Source organism: Loxodonta africana, chromosome 7 (assembly GCF_030014295.1).
Source record: "Loxodonta africana isolate mLoxAfr1 chromosome 7, mLoxAfr1.hap2, whole genome shotgun sequence".
In the NCBI taxonomy this organism is placed as follows: Eukaryota; Metazoa; Chordata; class Mammalia; order Proboscidea; family Elephantidae; genus Loxodonta; species Loxodonta africana.
The window spans coordinates 81,022,096-81,041,113 of NC_087348.1; the positions used below are offsets into that span (position 1 = coordinate 81,022,096).

At 38.3% G+C, this 19,018-nt stretch overlaps 1 pseudogene; it reads left to right on the top strand.

The window, feature by feature from the left end:
- The first annotated feature begins 17,302 nt into the window (after positions 1-17,302).
- LOC135232164 (olfactory receptor 56A3-like) lies at positions 17,303-18,504 on the top strand (annotated as a pseudogene).
- The last annotated feature ends 514 nt before the right edge of the window (positions 18,505-19,018 follow it).

The window sequence follows — 19,018 nt, forward strand, 5'->3', positions numbered from 1 at the left end:
ACTAATTTCTTCCTTTTTATTCTATCTAGAATGCATTTTCTAAAGCTAATTATTCACTACTTTCTAATAATATATAAGCATCCTGAGACACACACACAGAGAGACAGAGAGACTGCAATCTCTGCAGGGTTTTCAAGGTGAAAGCTTTTAGATGCAGATTGCCAGGACTTTCTTCAAAGGCACCTCTGGGTAGGTTTGAATCTCCAACCTTGGGGTTAGTAATCAAGAGCTTAACTGTTTGTGCCACCCAGGGACTAAATTGGGACAATGTTGTTGCTGTGTGCCATTGAGTCAATTTCAACTCATAGTGACCTTATAGAACAGAGTAGAATGGCCTTTTGGAGTGTCCTAGGCTGTAATCTTTTTGAAGCAGATCACCAGGTCTTTTGTCCTGTGGAGCCACTGAATGTGTTTTAACAGTCAAACTTGCAATTAGCAGCTGAAAACTTAACCAAAACCAAACTCGTTGCCATCAAGTCAATTTGGACTCTTAGAGACCCTATAGGACAGAGTAAAACTGCCCTATAGAGTTTCCAAGGAGCAACTGGTGGATGCAAACTGCTGACTTTTTGGTTATCAGCCTTAGCTCATAGCCACTACACCCAATGGTAGTACCAATTTTAGACTTGTTATTAACTTTAGTAAAATAATACTTGCAAAGCACTGAGCAAATGCCTGCAACATAATGTTAGGTGGACTTTTTCCCCCTATTACAATCTGAATTATTATTCTTTTTATTAGAAAGTAAATGTAAAAGAACCAGGCAGATTTGATGTTAGGTTAGGTGAAGAGGTGAATGAAAATGTAAATCTACTTAAAGTTCCTTGGTGGGTGAAAAGGTGCTGACACTGACTTTCATATAATTGGAACCCACTGGAGAAAAAGATTTGGCTAATGCAACTTAGTGAGTGAACCAGTCATAAAGCATCTTCCTGTTTTACATCAGGGTTATGATATTTTTAAAGCAATTCCACTGTATACTATTAAAGTAAATCGGAAACAGTATGAGCAAGCACTAATCCAAATGGCACATGCCAGTATACCTCCTCAGCACCTCTCGGAGCACCTGTTAGAGTCCAGCCAAAGATTTTTATTTCTTTAGAATTAGTACCACTACATCAGATCTCATTGTACTCAAAGTAGCATCAAGGCAAGACAACACATAGGTGTGCTCTATATATGGCACTTCCCAGATCCCATAAGCACAATCACCATAGGTATTTTACCCATACCCAGTGTCTACCACAGAACACACCAGTAATGACAAAGTTTCTAACTCTGGCCCACTCTCATTTACACACACTCAAGCACTGCACTTGGCACAGGACCAGGTACAACTTAGACTCAACCCGAAGGCACACAAGACAGATGCAATCGTTTCAGTCTGCAAACTTAAAAATATTCTCACCCATCATAGTATCAGTGAAACTAACTACCCTCTCATCTCCCCTCCAGATAGGAGATGCCAACATAGTCTCAAGTGTCTACTTGATCAAAGACGCTCATTCTTCACCAGCATCTTTTTCTATCCCATTGTCCAGTCCAATCCGTATGAAGAGTTGGCTTTGGGAATGGTTCCTGTCTTGGGCTAACAGAAGGTCTGGGGGCTATGACCACCGGGGTCTTTCTAGTCTCAGTCAGACCATTAAGTATGGTCTTTTTATGAGAATTTGGGGTCTGCATCCTACTTCTCTCCTGCTCTCTCCGGGGTTCTCTGTTGTGTTCCCTGTCACAGCAGTCCTTGGTTGTAGCCGGGAAGCATCTAGTTCTTCTGGTCTCAGGCTAATGTAGTTTATGTGTTCCTTTCTGTCTTTTGCACTCATGATTACCTTTTGTCCTTGGTGTTCCTCATTCTCCTTTGGTCCAGTTGGGTTGAGACCAATTGATGCATCATAGAAAACCACTTGCTAGCATTTAAGACCCCAGATGCTGCTCTCCAAAGTGGGACGCAGAATGTTTTCTTGGTAGATTTTATTATGCCAATTGACTTTGACTTAGATGTCCCGTGAAACGATTGTCCCCAAACCCCGCCCCTGCTACACTGGCCTTCGAAGCATTCAGTTTATTCAGGAAACTGCTTTTGATTTAGTCCTGTTGTGCCGACCTTGCCTGTATTGTGTGTTGTATTTCCCTTCACCTAAAGGAGTTATCTACTATCTAATTAGTGGGTTTGGTTTTTTTTAATGCGATATTTGTCCTTTTGCAACTAATTTCACTCAGCATAATGCCTTCCAGATTCTTCCATGTTATGAAATGTTTCACAGATTCATCACTGTTCTTTTTCAATGCATACTATTCCATTGTGTGAATATACCATGATTTATTTGTCCATTCATCCACTGATGTGCATCTTGGTTGCTTCAGTATTTTTGCTATTGTAAACAATGCTGCAATGAACATGAGTGTGCATATATCTGTTTTTGTAAAGGCTCTTATTTCCCTAGGATATATTCCAAGGAATGGAATTGTTGGATCCTGTGCTAGTTCTATTTCTAGCTTTTTAAGAAAGCGCCAAATCAATTTCCAAAGAGGTTGTATCATTTTACATTCCCAAAAGCAGTGTTTAAGAGTTCCAGTCTCTCTACAACCTCTCCAACATTGATTTTGTGTTTTTTGGATTAATGCCAGCCTTGTTGGAGTGAGATGGAATCTCATTGTAGTTTTGATTTACATTTCTGTAATGGCTAATGATCATGAGCATTTCCTCATGCATCTGTCAGCTATCTGAATGTCTTCTTTAGTGAATTGGCTGTTCATATCTTTTGCTCATTTTTTAATTGGGTTATTTGTCTTTTTGTAGTTGAGTTTTTGCAGTATCTTGTAGATTTTAGAGATCAGGCACTGATCAGAAATGTCATAGCTAAAAGCTTTTTCCAAGTCTATAGGTAATCTTTTTACTCTTTTGGTGAAGTCTTTGGATGAGCATAGGTGTTTGATTTTTAGGAGCTCCCAGTTATCTAGTTTTTCTTCTGCATTGCTAGTAATGTTTTGTATACTGCTTATGCCATTTATTAGAGCTCCTAACGTTGTCCCTATTTTTTTCTTTCATGATCTTTATTGTTTTAGATTTTATATTTAGGTCTTTGATCCACATTTAGTTTTCTTGCATGATGTGAGGTATGGGTCTTGTTTTGTTTTTTTGCAGTTGAATATCCAGTTATGCCAGCACCATTTGTTAAAAAGACTGTCTTTTCCCCATTTAACTGTTTTGGGGCATTTGTCAAATACCAACTGCTCATATGTGGATGGATTTATGTTTGGATTCTCAATTCTGTTCCATTGGTCTATGTATCTGTTGTTGTACCACTACAAGGCTGTTTGACTACTGTGGCGGTATAATAGGTTCTAAAATCAGGTAGAGTAAGGCCTCCCACTTTGTTCTTCTTTTTCAGTAATGCTTTACTTATCCGGGGCCTCTTTCCTTTCCATATGAAGTTGGTGCTTTGTTTCTCCATCTCATTAAAAAATGTCTTTGGAATTTGGATCAGAATTTCATTAAATCTATAGATCGCTTTTGGTAGAATAGACATTTTTGTAATGTTACGTCTTCCTATCCATGAACAAGGTATGTTTTTCCACTTATGTAGGTCTCTTTTGGTTTCTTGCAGAAGTGTTTTGTAGTTTCTTTGTTTAAGTCTTTTACATCTCTGGTAAGGTTTATTGCTAAGTATTTTATCTTCTTGGGGGCTACTGTAAATGGTATTGATTTGGTGATTTCCACTTTGATGTTCTTTTTGTTGGTGTAGAGAAATCTAACTGATTTTTATATGTTTATCTTGTATCCTGATACTCTGCTGAACTCTTCTATTAGTTTCAGTAGTTTTCTTGAGGATTGCTTAGGGTTTTCTGTGTATACCATCATGTCATCTGCAAATAGATATACTTTTATTCTTCCTTGCCAATCTGAATGCCCTTTATTTCTTTATCTAGCCTAATTGCTCTGGCTAGGACCTCCAGCACAATGTCAAATAGAGTGGTGTTAAAGGGCACCCTTGTCGGGTTCCCGATCTCAAGGGAAATGTTTTCATGCTCTCCCCATTTAGGATGATGTTGGCTATTGCCTTCGTATAAAAGCCCGTTATTACATTCAGGAATTTTCCTTCTATTCCTATTTTGCTGAGAATTTTTATCATGAATGGGTGTTAAACTTTGTCAAATGCCTTTTCTGCATCAATTGATAAAGTCGTGTGATTCTTGTCTTTTGTTTTATTTATATGATGGATTACATTATCTGTTTTTCTAACATTGAACCATCCCTGCATACCTGGTTCGAACCCCACTTGGTCATGGTGAATTATTTTTTTAATATGTTGAATTCTATTACCTAGAATTTTGTAGGGGAATTTTGCATCTAAGTTCATGAGGGATATAGGTCTGTAATTTTCTTTTTTTTGTGGTGTCTTTACCTGGTTTTGGTATCAGGGATATGCTGGCTTCATGAATGAGTTTTGGAGTATTCTGTCCTTTTCTATGCTCTGAAATACCTTTAGTAGTAGTGGTGTTAACTCCTCTCTGAAAGTTTGGTAGAACTCTGCAGTGAAGCTGTCTGGGCCAGAGCTTTTTTTTGGTGGAAGTTTTTTGATTACCTTTCAATCTCTTCTTTTGCTATGGGTCTACTGAGCTGTTCTACCTCTGTTTGTGTTAGTTTAGGTAGGTAGTGTGTTTCTAGGAATTCATCCATTTCTTCTAGGCTTTCAAATTTGTTAGAGTACACTTTTTCATACTAATCTCGTATGATTCTTTCAATTTCAGTTGGTGCTGTTTTAATATGGCTCATCTCACTTCTTATTTGGGTTATTTGCTTCCTCTCTTGTTTTTCTTTTGTCAGTTTGGCCAATGGTTTATCAATTTTGTTGAGTTTTTCAAGGAATCAGCTTTCGGTCTTATTAATTCTTTCAATTGTTTTTGTTTTCCATTTCATTTTGTTCTATTTTAATTTTTATTATTTGTTTTCTTCTGGTGCCTAAGCGTTTCTTTTGTTGCTCTCTTTCTATTTCTTCAAGTTGTAGGGATAATTCTGTGATTTTGGCCCCTTCTTCTTTTTGGATGTGTGCATTTATTGATACAAATTGACCTCTGAGCACTGCTTTCACTGTGTCCCAAAGGTTCTGATAGGAAATGTTTTCATTCTTATTGGATTCTCTGAATTTCTTTATTCCATCCTTAATGTCTTCTATAATCCAGTCTTTTTTGAGCATGCTATTTTTTTTTTTTATTGTTCAGTGTCCAAGTGTTCAATTTCTTTTCCCTGTTGTTTCTATTATTGATTTCTGCTTTTATGGCCTTATGGTCAGAGAAGATGCTTTGTAATATTTCACTGTTTTCAATTCTGCTAAGGCTTGCTTTATGACCTAAGATGAGGTCTATTCTTGAGAATGTTCAATGTTCAGTAGAAAAGAAAGTATACTTGATTGCTGTTGGGTGAAGTGTTCTGTATATGTCTATGAGGTCAAGTTACTTGATTGTGGCTTTTAGATCTTCCATGTCTTTATTGAGCTTCTTTCTGGATGCCCTGTCCTTTGCCAAAACTGGGGTGTAGAAGTCTCCTACTATTATTGTGGAGTTGTCTATCTCACTTTTCAATGCTGATAGAGTTTGTTTTATGTATCTTGCAGTCCTGTCATTGGGTGCATAAATATTTAATATGGTTATATCTTCTTGGTGTATTGTCCCTTTAATCATTATATAGTGTCCTTCCTTGTCGTTTTTAATGGATTTAACTTTGAAGTGTATTTTGTCGGAAATTAATATTGCCACTCCTTCTCTTTTTTGCTTGTTGTTTGCTTTATAAATTTTTTTCCATCCTTTGAGTTTTAGTTTGTTTGTGTCTCAAGTCTAAGGTGTGTCTCTTGTAGGCAGCATATAGACAAATTGTGTTTTTTAATCCACTCTGCAACTCCCTGTCTCTTTATTGGTGTCTTTAGTCCATTCACATTCAGCGTAATTATGGATAAGTATGAATTTAGTGCTATCATTTTGATTTCTTTTTGTGTGTGTTGACAGTTTCTTTTGCCCATAATTTTTTGTGCTGAGTTGTTTTTCTTTAACTATTGTCTTTTCCTCTTATTCATTGTTGTTGATTTTGTTTCTTTTTTTTTTTTTTTTTTGGTATTTTGTTTTGATGTGTAGGATATTTTTTCTCGTTTGTGGTTACCTTAATACTCACACCTGTTTTTCTAAATTTAAATGTAACTCTTATTTCTTTGTATCACCTTGTCTTCCCCTCCATATTAAAGATCTATGACTACATTTCTTAGTCCCTCTTTATTGTTTTAATGTTGTCTTCTTTTACATAATAACATTGCTGTTTCCCTGTTTTGAGCTTTTTTTAATCTTGATTTATTTTTGTGATTTCCCTCTCTGGGTTGACTTCTGATTGCTCAGCCCTTGTTCTAGTCTTGGGTTGATACCTGATTTTATTGATTTTCTAACCAAAGAACTCCCTTTAGTATTTCTTGCAGTTTTGGTTTGGTTTTATGAATGCCCTGAACTTCTGTTTATATGGAAATGTCCTGATTTCACCTTCATATTTGAGAGACAGTTTTGCTGGATGTATGGTTCTTGGCTGGCAGGTGTTTTTCTTCAATTTTTTATATAAGTCATCCCATTGCCTTTTTGCCTGCATAGTTTCTACTGAGTAGTCCAAGCTCTTATTGACTCTCCTTTGTAGGTTACTTTTTGTTTGAACCTGGCTGCTCTTAAAATTTTCTCTTTTTCTTTGGGTTTGGCAAGTTTGATTATAATATGTCTTGGTGACTTTCTTTTAAAATCTACCTTATGTTGAGTTCGATGAGCATCTTGTATAGTTATCTTCTCATCTTTCACAATATCAGGACAGTTTTCTGCCAGCAAATCTTCAACAATTCTGTCTATATTTTCTGTTATCCCTCCCTGTTCTGGTGCTCCAATCACTAGTAGCTTATTTCTCTTGATAGAGTCCCACATGATTCTTAAGGTTTCTTCATTTTTTTTTTAATTCTTTTATCTCAATTTTTCTTTAAATGTATTAGTGTCAAATGCTTTATCTTCAATTTCAGAAATTCTGCCTTCCACTTGCTCATTTCTGCTCTCTGACTTTCTACTAAGTTGTCTACTTTTGTAATTTTATCTTTAATCTTCTGAATTTCTGATTGCTGTCTGTCTATGGGTTTTTCCAGCTTTTCAAATTTTTCATTATGTTCCTGAATAATCTTTTTAATTTCTTCAACTGCTTCATCTGTGTGTTCCATGGCTTGTTCTGTTTATTGCCTTATTTCCTTCCTGATGTCTTGAAGGGTTCTGTATATTAATCTTTTGTATTCTGGCCTTGGTAATTCCAGGAAGGTACTTTCATCTAGAAGATCCCCTGATTCTTTCTTTTGAGAGCTTGCTGAGGTGATTATGGTCTGTTTCTTCATGTGACTTGATACTGAGTGTTGTCTTCGAGCCATCTATAAGTTATTGTATTAGTGTATTTTATGTTTTCTTACTGTATCTTAGCTTCTTTCTTTGTTTTGTTTTGATATGTCCAAATGGGTTGCTTGAGTGAGCTAGCCTGATTATTTTCACCTTTGGAGCTCTGACATCCTGTCCTCAGATGGCTAGATCTGTTATCAGTTATATCCGTCTTGGAGTCCATTAGCATTTCTTGTATGAATTCAACTCAGGTGTCCAGGTATCTGGTCATCAAGTGTGTGGTACAGACTCTATCCTACAGTCTTAGAGGGGCAGAAGTGATTGGTGTAGGTACCAGAATCTGGTTGCAGCAGCGAGTCACGCTCTGAACAAAGCAGGTGGCTGAGAATCGTCCCCCAAGTGTCTCTGAGGAAAGCATGTCCCTGTTCCCTAGAACATACAGGTGGGTGAGTTCTGCAGATGGACCATGCGTACCCAATGTTTTTGGTTGTAAGGACTGAGAGGTACTAGTTATCCTTGGACCCCTGTCATGGGTGGCTGTGTTACCTGAGTGGAGCCACCAGTCCTTAGGCCCCCAATGTGGGTAGGCGAGGACCCTGGTTAATAGGCAAAGTGGCGTCAAACATCAAACACACACCTCTCCACAGCACAACTTAAACAGTTGTAGTCTGCCCTCAAGGGCTTATTCTCCTGAAATAGGCCCACACAGGCCCATTCAGAGGGGAAAGGTACTCAAAGTTCACAGACCATTTATGCCCAGGCAGGAGTTGCTTCTGTCCTGAGCTCCCCCAGTTAGTAATATATATTTTGGTCACAAAAATAGTGCCTTCTGAAAATTACCACACTCCCACTCCATAGACACGATCCAACATACTTCTTTATTTTATTTGGGCTAATCAATATTTTAAAATAAAGTTTAATAAAGTTGCACAAGTGGGAGCATGAATATGTAAAGAGAATCTACACTACTCTCCAAAGATATTTGTTTTTTAATGTCTGAAATAGTCTCATCTTCATTTCTTGGTTCATTAGGTAGCTGGAGAGCTTTTGGGAACACAAAGAAGTTCAGCCGCCATTGTGATATCCTTTCCAATGCAGCTCTCTAAATATTTGAACATGGAAAAGAACAAAATATAGTACTGTCTTATTCACAATAAGGATCCTATGTTTTCTGTACTTGTGATTTTTTATTCTCATTTATGTTCATAAATTAAACTTCAGCAACAATGGGCACTTAACTGACATTATGCCTATTGAGCATCTCTTCTTGAGTCAATATGATCTTCATACCTACATATTTCAGAACTTACATCAACATTAGATTAATCAACTAAAATAAATACATAAACTGCTTTCTTTTTATGTTCCATATCTCAGTGAACAGTACCAGTATTCACCTATCTGCCTAAAGTGAGCACCCATAGAATCCTGGAAGTCTAACATGACTTATCACTTTCTTTCCCCTTCCAAATTTCATCAACAACTGTGCCCTGAAAATTGATTTCATATGTCATTCTGTCTCTATATTTATTCCCATTTATTTAGATCATTCTAGCATCACCTATCACCACCCGTACTTCAAATGCTAAACTTGCTCCTCCAACCCATTCTCCATTGTGACATTACTGAAGTCCCTCCAAAATATAAGTAAAATTGTGTTGTTCCTAGGGCTGTCACAGAGCTTCAAATTCAGGATGTGCCTTAGAAAAACAAGAAGTCAAGAATCTGGTGAGTTCTGATTTTGAGACCCTCTTTAATCTTTCATCACTTTCTTCTTCAGGGTCTTTTCCCAAGTATTACAAAGGAGAATGTACCCCATGTCTCTATTTCCTGGAAGAATGATGTGAATGGAATATAAGTCTTAAACAATGTAAAATGGGCCAGCAAGCATGAAGATGGCCTTTCACATGAGCACCCAATTCCACCCTTATTCCTTTGTCCTTTTGGGGATTCCAGGCCCTGAAATTTTCACATATGGATACGTTGCCCCATCTGTGCTATATGCCTGATTGCTCTCCTAGGGAACATCAGCCCATGATCTACTTCCTAGCAATGTTTGCCTCCACTGACCTGAGCCTATCCACTGTACTATCCCCAAGATGGTGGGCATCTTCTGGTTCAATTTTAGGGAAGTATTTTTGCTGCCTACCTCACACAGCTGTTTATGATTCACCTGTTCACCAGCCTGGAGACTGGGGTGCTGACAATCATAGTCATAGACTGTTATGCTGCCATTTGCAATCGCTGAGATATACCATGATCCTCATCAACAAAATGGTAGCCATTCTAGGTATAATCATGATGGTGAGACCTTTAATCTTTGTCACCTCTTTGGTATTTCTCAACTTTCTATTGTTCTGTGGTGCCCTATTCATTCCCACACCTAATGTGAGCACATGGCCATTGTTCACCTTTCCTATACTAGAATCAGAGCCAATAATTTCTTTCAGATGGTGGTGTTATCTGTAGGATTCATCGTCCATATTGTAATTGATTTCGTCCATGTGAAGTTACTCTACACGATGTTCCAGCTGGCATCGTGGAATGCCCAATTCAAGGCTCTCAACAGCTGTGGCTCCCATGTGTGTGTCATGCTCATCTTCCATATTCAGTGGCATCACAAAAGGGTGCAGGTGTTGTGGACCACACTAGGTGACACCGTCAGAGGGAATGACACGAAAATAACTGTCTATAAAATTTTTGTGCAATGTTTCAGCAGAAATTATTTATTTTTTGTAAAAATATCCCTGTAGTTAGTTATAACAACAAAAACATGTTTTTGTAAGCCCAGGTGACATGTATCAATATACCTACAAGGCTAAAAACCAAAAAACCAAACCCATTGCCATCAAGTCGATTCTGACTCATAGCAACCCTATGGGAAAAGTAGAACTGCCCCATAGAGTTTTCAAAGAGCTCCTAGTGGATTTGAGCTGCCAACCTTTTGATTAGCAGACACAGCACTTAACCACTTCGCCACCAGAGTTTCCACCTGCAAGGCTAAAACTATGCTAATTTACTTTTTGAACATTCTAATGTTCTCTGGTCAGAGTTATCATTATTACCCAATTACAATGAGACTTTGAATCACATGATTTCATCTGCACCCTCTAAAGGCAGGTGCTGTTGTTTTTCGTTGTGGCCAGTGTTTTTATAGACTCTGATTTTGTCAAATTTTCTGGTGTTTTAGCTACAATATTGTGCTAATTAGTATTTGTGAACATATATTATTAACTTTTTTTGAGAATGAAGTAATAATTAAAGGAGAAAAATTTAAAAAGTCTTCCCATAAGTTGATGTGCACCTTTTTTAACCACCACCAAAATCAAGAAAAAGAATATTTCCGACATTGAAAAAAAGTTCCCTTGTATCTCCTTGCATTCAATTTCTTCCCTAGCTCCAGGCCTTAGGCAAGCATTACTCGGCTCTCAGCCACTGTACATTGACTTTCCGTCTTCTAGCTTTTCATATAAACGGAATTATACCAAATGTATTATTTTGTCTTTGGCTTCTTTCAATACAATGCTGTTGACTTTCATAAACGTTGTTGTATGTTCCAGTATTTAAGTCTTTTTTATTGCTAAATGGTACCCCATAGTATGGCCAGACCATAATGTGTTTATCTATTTAGTTCTACATGGATTTTTTGAGTTGTTTCCAGATTTTACTTATTACGAATAAAGCTATTAAGAACATGCATGTACAAGAATTTGTGTGAATATATGCTTTCATTTCTTTTGAGTAAATACTAGAAGAGGGATTCCTGGATCATACATGTATAACTTTCTAAGAAACTGCTGAATGGTTTGAATAGCGGTTGCACCATTTCACATTCATACCAGCAGTGACAGTTTCAGTTCCTCCACATCTTCACCAACATTTAGTGCTGTCAGTCTTTTTAATTTTAGCCATTCTTGTGGGTATGCAGTGACATCTCATCTTCATTTTGAATTTCTCTGAATGACCATTTAAAATCTTTTTTAATTTTTTTCTCTGACAAATATACATGTGACAAAACATTTGCAATTTCAATGTTCTTCATATGTACAATTCAGTGACTTTAATCATGTTTATCACTTTGTTCAACCATCACCATTAGCTGTTTGCAAATATTTCTATCACCCTTAACAGAAGCTCAGTTTCCCCTAAGTAATGAGTCCCTTTTTTTTTTTTACCACTTTCTCCTATCCACTCCCGGGAATCACTAGTAAACTTTGGTCTCTGTGTTGTTATTAGTTACTGTCAAGTAAAACCAGGAAGTGGCAGAGCAGGGAATTGAACTTCCAAGTTCTTGTCATTGACAACAAGACTATTCTGCATTACAAAAAAGATCAGGTAAACACTGGTTAGGAAAAATTTTATTACCACAACATCAACTATATCTTTGATCTGCCGGGTATTAATGAGGTATAATGAAGTAAGCAGTTCTGTATAAGCAACCTTGTTGAACTTTTGTATTTTAAAAATGTCATAAGAATAGTACTTCATAAAAACATTTCACACAGGTAGGACTATTGGTCAAGGACACTAAAAAAATTAAGAAGGCTCTCGGGTGTACAGTAATTACTAGAAATTGTCAGTGTAGGAGTAATTGGTTTTATGTATTTCTATAGATGCATACTTTTGATCAATACATTTCCAAGCATCAGAACTTCATATCCAGTAGCACTTTACCTTGAACTTTCTTCCTCTAAGGTTTTACTTTTATGTAATCATTAATACTTTTTTTTTTTCTAAGTATGGCATCATGCCCATTCAACTGGTGTGAAGTGAGTTAACTCTGAGACTTTCCCTATGCCTCCAGAGGCAACACTGACTCTGTCAAGGATCACAGGATACCAAGAGTTGGGAGGCAACCTCCCCAACGCCCTGGGATAAGAAAAAGTTGGACACATGACACTGGAGCCCGTTCAGAGCCCAGAGCCAACAACACAGTCTTTATCTGGGGAAGCAGAGAAAGCTGAAGCTTAGGCATCAACTCTCCTTTTTGAGAGCTAGCGTGTGGAAGATACTGTCTCCAACCAGTAAGTCTTTCTCTTAAGAAAATAAAGCCATCAAGCCAAAAATATAATATTAGACACCTGGCTAGAGCAGGGATTGGGGTAGTATCAGAGCTGAGCTTGCAACTGGGGAAGCTGTAATGTTGAAACATAAGGGCCAGGGTCAGAAGGGAAGGTGGAGATAGGACTTGAGCAGAGAATGGAATAGGGCTAGATGGAAATAACTGCTCCATAGCTGAGTCCAGACTTCTGTACTCTCTGGGGAGGGGGTTTATCCAAAATGTAGTTCAACTATCAGAAGCAGGCTATCAGGTGGGAAATATCTGAAGCAGCCTTAATTGAACCTTTATGGGGTGCATGAAGGCAAGTGCAGATTTGGAAGGGCAAGGGTTTTCAAACACTCTCCCTTTATCATCGTTACTTAGAAATCTTCACTAGTCTGCCTTTTATTCCCCTTCTTATTTTCTAAAACCACCTGCTCCTCTTTTCTGCTCTTTCCCTTACTTCTCTTTGCTTCTTTTAGTTTCCCTATTCTCAGATGGGAAACCCTGGTGGTATAGTGGTTAAGGGCTATGGCTGCTAACCAAAGGGTCGGCAGTTTGAATCCATCAGGTGCTCCTTGGAAACTCTATGGGGCAGTTCTACTCTATCCTATAGGGTCGCTATAAGTCAGAATCGACTCGACACACTGGGTTTGGTTTTTTGGTTTTGGCGTTCTCAGGCTAATCTTCTCCCCTTTAATTTCAGTTTTCTCTTTTTCATCTTCTCTCCACCCTCTATTACCTGGACACTTCTGATTTCTTCACTCTTTCTACTCTCTGTAATGTCATTTTCCAGTCATTCAGTCTAGAATCATTCCACACTGTACGTGTCTTCCTCCAAACCAACAGAAATCCCCGGGGAAAGAAGCTTATGGCACTGTATTCCACTCAAGGTCTTTATCTTTTCCTCTCATCTTCATATCTTTCCTTACCTCCTCTCTTGCCTCCATGCCCTACTGAATAGGTTTGATGAAAGACACAACAATTAGCACAATTTCCTATCCAAATTCTATAAACTCTACTTCAGTAGCCAAAGAGATTATGGAGGTCTCTCCATTGGTCCCAAAAGCTTTACTCTATCCACATCGTTAAGGTTGATTCTACTTTGAAGAGGAGTTCTTCTCAACTTATATTTTGAGGACTTTCCAACCTCAGGGCCACACCTTCTGCTCCTACATCAGACAATGTTCCCCTGATATTCATAAGGTATTCACTGGCCAATTATTTTCGGAAATAGACTGCCAGTTCCTTTTTCCTAGTCTGTCTTGAACTGAAAGCTCCCATGAAACCTATCCACCCTGGGTGAAACTGCTGGTATTTGAAATACCAGTTGCATAGCTTCCAGTATCACAGCAACACACAAGCCACCACAGTATGACATATTTGTGCCCATTCCAAAGAAAGATGACCCAACATAATGTGGAAATCATTGAACAATATCATTAATATCATTTGCAAGTAAAATTTTGCTGAAGACCTTTCAAAAACACTTGCAGCAGTACATCAACAGGGAACTGCCAGAATTCAAGCCAGATTCAGAAAAGAATGTGGAATGAAGGATGACATTACTGATGTCAGACGGATCTTGGCTGAAAGCAGAGGATAACAGAAAGATGTTCAACTGTGTTTTATTGACTATGCAAAAGCACTTGACTGTATGGATCATAACAAATTAGGAATAACATTGTGAAGAATGGGAATTCCAGCACATTTAATTGTGCTCATGAGGAACCTGTTTGTAAACCAAGAGGCAGTCATATGAACAGAACAAGGGGATACTGCAAGGTTTAAAATTAGGAAAGGTGTGCATCAGGGTTGCATCCTTTCACTATATGTATTCAATCTGTATGCTGAGCAAATAATCCAAGAAGCTGGACTATATGAAGAAGAATGGGGCATCAGGATTGCAGGAAGGCTCATTATCAACCATAATATGCAGATGATACAACCTTGGTTAGTGAAAGGTTGATTGATGAAGATCAAAGACTACAGACTACAGTATGGATTACACCTCAACATAAAGAAAACAGAAATCCCCACAACTGGACCAATAAGCAACATCACGATAAATTGAGGAAAGATCGAAGGTGTCATGCTTTTCATTTTACTTGGATACGCAATCAATACCCATGGAAGCAGCAGTCAAGAAATCAAATGGCATATTGCATTGGGTAAATCTACTGCAAATGACCTCTTTAAAGTGTTAAAAAGCAAAGATGTCACCTTGAGGACTAAGGTGTGCCTGACCCAAGCCATGGTGTTTTCAATTACCTCATATGCATGCAAAAGCTGGACAATGAATAAGGAAAACCAAAGAAGAATTGATGCCTTTGAATTATGTTGTTGGAGAAGATTATTGGATATACCATAAACCATCAGAAGAATGGACAAATTTGTCCTGGAAGAAGTACAGCCAGAATGTTCCTTAGAAGCGAGGGTGCTGAGACTTCATCTCACATACTTTGGACATGTTACCAGGAGGGACTAGTCCCTGGAGGAGGACATCAAGCTTGGTAAGGTAGAAGGCCAGTGAAAGAGAGGAACACCCTCAACCAGATGGTTTGACACAGTGGTTTGAACAATGGGCTCAAATACAGCAACGATTGTGAGGATGGTGCTGGGCTGCGCAGTGTTTCACTCTGTTGTACGTAGGGTCACTATGAGTCGGAACTGACTTAATGGCACATAACAACAATACTGGTATTCCTCCTCCAGACACAAATATCAGCAATATTGCAGCCCTTGTACAAGGGCTCCTTCAATATCACAAGTGCTGCCTCTAGTGAGAGGGATCTTGTTAACCTGGACAAAGAAACCTAAGAATTAGGAGACAGAGATAGAATGATGTAAGTACAGGGGCTTAGGAGAGGGAAAGTGAGGGCATTCTTCAAAAAAGAGGCCAGAATCCTGAGGCTAATGAGTAACTCTCAACCAGAAATTCTAATGCAAGTAGCCTGGCACTGTACTGATTCTTCTGACTGTATTAATCATATTAGTCTTTAAGATCTCTTTGTCTTTGGTACCTGAAGTTAGACCATGATTTGTCTAGGTGTATTTTTGTTTTTACTTATCCTGATTGAGATTTATTGGAATTCCTGAATCTGGTTAATGATAAATTTCATCTCTTCAGGAAAGTTCAAAATCCTCTGCATCATTCTCTCTCCTCTTCTGTCTGGAACTTTAATTAGATGTATGTTGGACAGTGTTACTTTATCCTCTTTCTCTTACACTTTCTTAGGCATTTTCCTTTTTTTTCCCCTCCGTCTTCATCTTGGATAGGTTCTTCTGACGTCCATCAAGTTTACTGACTCTCTTTAGCTGTTTCTAATCTTGTGTTAAATCCACCTAATTATTATTATTTATGTTGTATTTGTAAATATATCCAGTTCTTTGTCAAATCTGCTTTGTTACTTTTTATAGTTGCCAGGGCCCTCAGCAAAATTAATCCCAGACATTTTCTTCTTAATCACCATAAGCCAAAAAAGATAGAGTGACTAAGTCTAATCAGAATCTCATGTCTTTGCTCTTAACCACATTTTTGAATTTTCTGTTTACCCACTGGAGCTTCATGATAAAAAATTTCTCCAGTTCCGTCTTCCGGTTAACTAAATATCTCTTCAACTGTGCCCCATCTACCATTAAACCTATCTCTTAAAACTTTAATTTTAGTTATTATATTTTTAATTTCTGGGAGACATGACTAATTATTCTCTTAAATATACTTATCCTTTTCTTGTATGCTTAAGCATATCTGTCATTGCTAAAAATCTGGTAAGGAAATTTGCTCAATGTTCTTTATCGAATAACTCCATAGCTTAAGTTTTTGTAGATTGGATTCTGCAATCTATTATTTTTATGGCCTTTTACTCATTTTTTTTTTTAATTTAGAAGAATTTTTTTTCTTCAAGCATTTCAATTTTTTTCAGAAAGGTATATGTTGGAATTCTTTGTGGATAAAAGTAAATTCTTCAAGGAAGGATTTGGTCTCGCGTTTGTCATTTTCTGAGGGCAGTGGCAGTACAGAATAAAATTAATTTCCTTTTACAGCCAAAGTGCCGTTAGCTCAGGTTGCAAAGTCACATGAAGATGAGCCTATGGTTCAGGGATTTCAGAGATTTCTCCGCTATACCAAGCTGTGGGATGGTCAGTTTTCTCTGACGTTCCAAGTATGGGTGCAGAGTGCAGAGGTGGAAGAATGGATTTCTTCCTAGTGCACACTTTCACCGAGGGTGTAGTGCTGTGGAATCTTATCTCTAAGGGCGAATCACCTGATACATTCCCTCACTTTTATGAGCCCTGGATTTTATCCTCTGTCTCTGAGCTCCATGAAGTAATGAAACCGGCGCTTAAGTTCATGTAATGCCACAAATGCCCTCAAGTTGGAAGCCAGCATCAATGTTTGATTTAACTCTCCAGATTTCACTCATTTCTTGGCCTGCTATTTTTTATTTTTTTTGTCTGTTCATGAATGCATTAAAAACATTCAAATATAGATATTAAAACAGGTATAGATATATGTGAACCTGTAGATGTGAATATAAATACAGGTAAAGACCCAGTCACAGATAGGATTTTATTCATTTTCATCAAGAGATTTGTTCCATGTACCCAGTCCAACATGCTTCTAGATGACCTCATGCTTCATTATCTTTAAAAATTGATAGTGGATGCCATGTAACCTTTAATTAATGCTTGCATATGTTTTAAAATTTAAACAAATATTTTCTCAGCCTTAGTCTCTTTGATTTCACTTGTGTTATTGCGATAACACTTGATGCTTAAATAATTTCTGATTCATTAAATATTAATCAATCAAGTAAACAAACTCAACAGATGAATTCACAGCAGGGAAAATGTCAAATGGAACACAGATGAAAGAAGAAAGATGGAAAACATTGTTTTACTCACCCTTTTACATATAGTCTACAAATGTTTATTAGCTGCCTCTTATGTGACAGAAATGTGCTAGGCACAAGGAATGTGAGATGAACAAGGCGGGTTTTGTGCTTGCGCTTATAGATCTCACAGGCTAAGTACAAAGTCATTACGGTCAATGGCAGAATTAACTCCTTCTCTCTTCTTCAGCCACTCAAAGATACCTACTCACTAGAGTCACTGCTAATGCTGCCTTGTAGCAACAACACCCCCTCTAGTGAAGTCTCTGATTTCCTCCTGAACTGTTTTGTCAGATCTCCCAACTGGCAGCACTGGCTGTCCCTGCCCCTCAGCCTGCTCTTCCTCCTGGCCATGGGGGCTAATTCTGCTCTCCTGATCACCATTTGGCTGGAAGCGTCCCTGCATGAGCCCATGTACTACCTGCTCAGCCTTCTCTCCCTGTTGGACATGGTGCTTTGCCTCACTGTCATCCCCAAGGTCCTGGCCATCTTCTGGTTTGACCTCAGGCCCATCAGTTTCTCTGCCTGCTTCCTCCAGATGTTCATTATGAATAACTTCCTGCCCATGGAATCATGCACCTTCCTGGCCATGGCCTACGACCGCTATGTGGCCATCTGCAAGCCCTTACATTACCCATCCATCATCACTGACCAATTTGTGGCAAAGATTGTTGTCTTCATCTTGACCCGGAATACATTTCTCACTGCACCTATCCCCATCCTCTCTGCTCGGCTCCATTATTGTGGAAAAAATATCATTGAGAACTGTATCTGTGCCAGCCTCTCTGTGTCCAAGCTTTCCTGTGATAATATTGCCCTTAACCGAATCTACCAGTTAATTGTGGCCTGGACTCTTCTGGGTTCTGATCTCATCCTCATCTTTCTTTCCTATACTTTCATCCTCCGAGCTGTTCTTAGACTCAAGGCAAAGGGGGCAGCTGCTAAAGCTCTGAGCACATGTGGCTCCCACTTTATTCTTATCCTCTTCTTCAGTACCATCCTGCTAGTTTTGTGTTCACCCATATGGCTAAGAAAAAGGTTTCCCCTGATATTCCTGTCTTACTGAATGTCCTACATCATGTAATTCCTGCAGCTTTGAATCCCATTGTCTATGGGTTAAGAACCCAGGAGATTAAACAGGGAATTTGGAAATTACTGAGGAGGGGTGATTGACAACAGAAAGTGATTATGTTCTTGCTTTGCTCTTCTGGATTGGGAATACAAAAAATCACAATTGGAGGCAGGAACTGAGGGAGAAAAATATAAGCCTAATCTGCTCTCTGGACATGCTTGATATGAGCTATATGGTTTCCCTTTTTTGAGGGGTTACATCCTACTTCTTGCCATTCCATGGCTTCCTGGCAGAGACTAAGAATATAGATGTATAATCTCTCACCATATCTCTCAAGCCCGAAGCTATGAATTTTGATAAACCCAGCAACAAATCTAAATGCCTGCTCCTAAATAAATCCCAGATGGGGCCAGGGGAAATTGAAAATCAGTACTTGCTTAAAGATGTTTGGTTGATCTGAAAGGTCAGCACTTAGAGACATTTTCCTTTAGGCATTCGAAAATATTTATTGAATGTTATTTTGTATCCAGCATGGTGTTAGAAAATGGAAAACTAACATAAACACATCTTGGTCCCATTACTCAAGGGGTACACGGTCTAGTGGAGAAGGCAGAA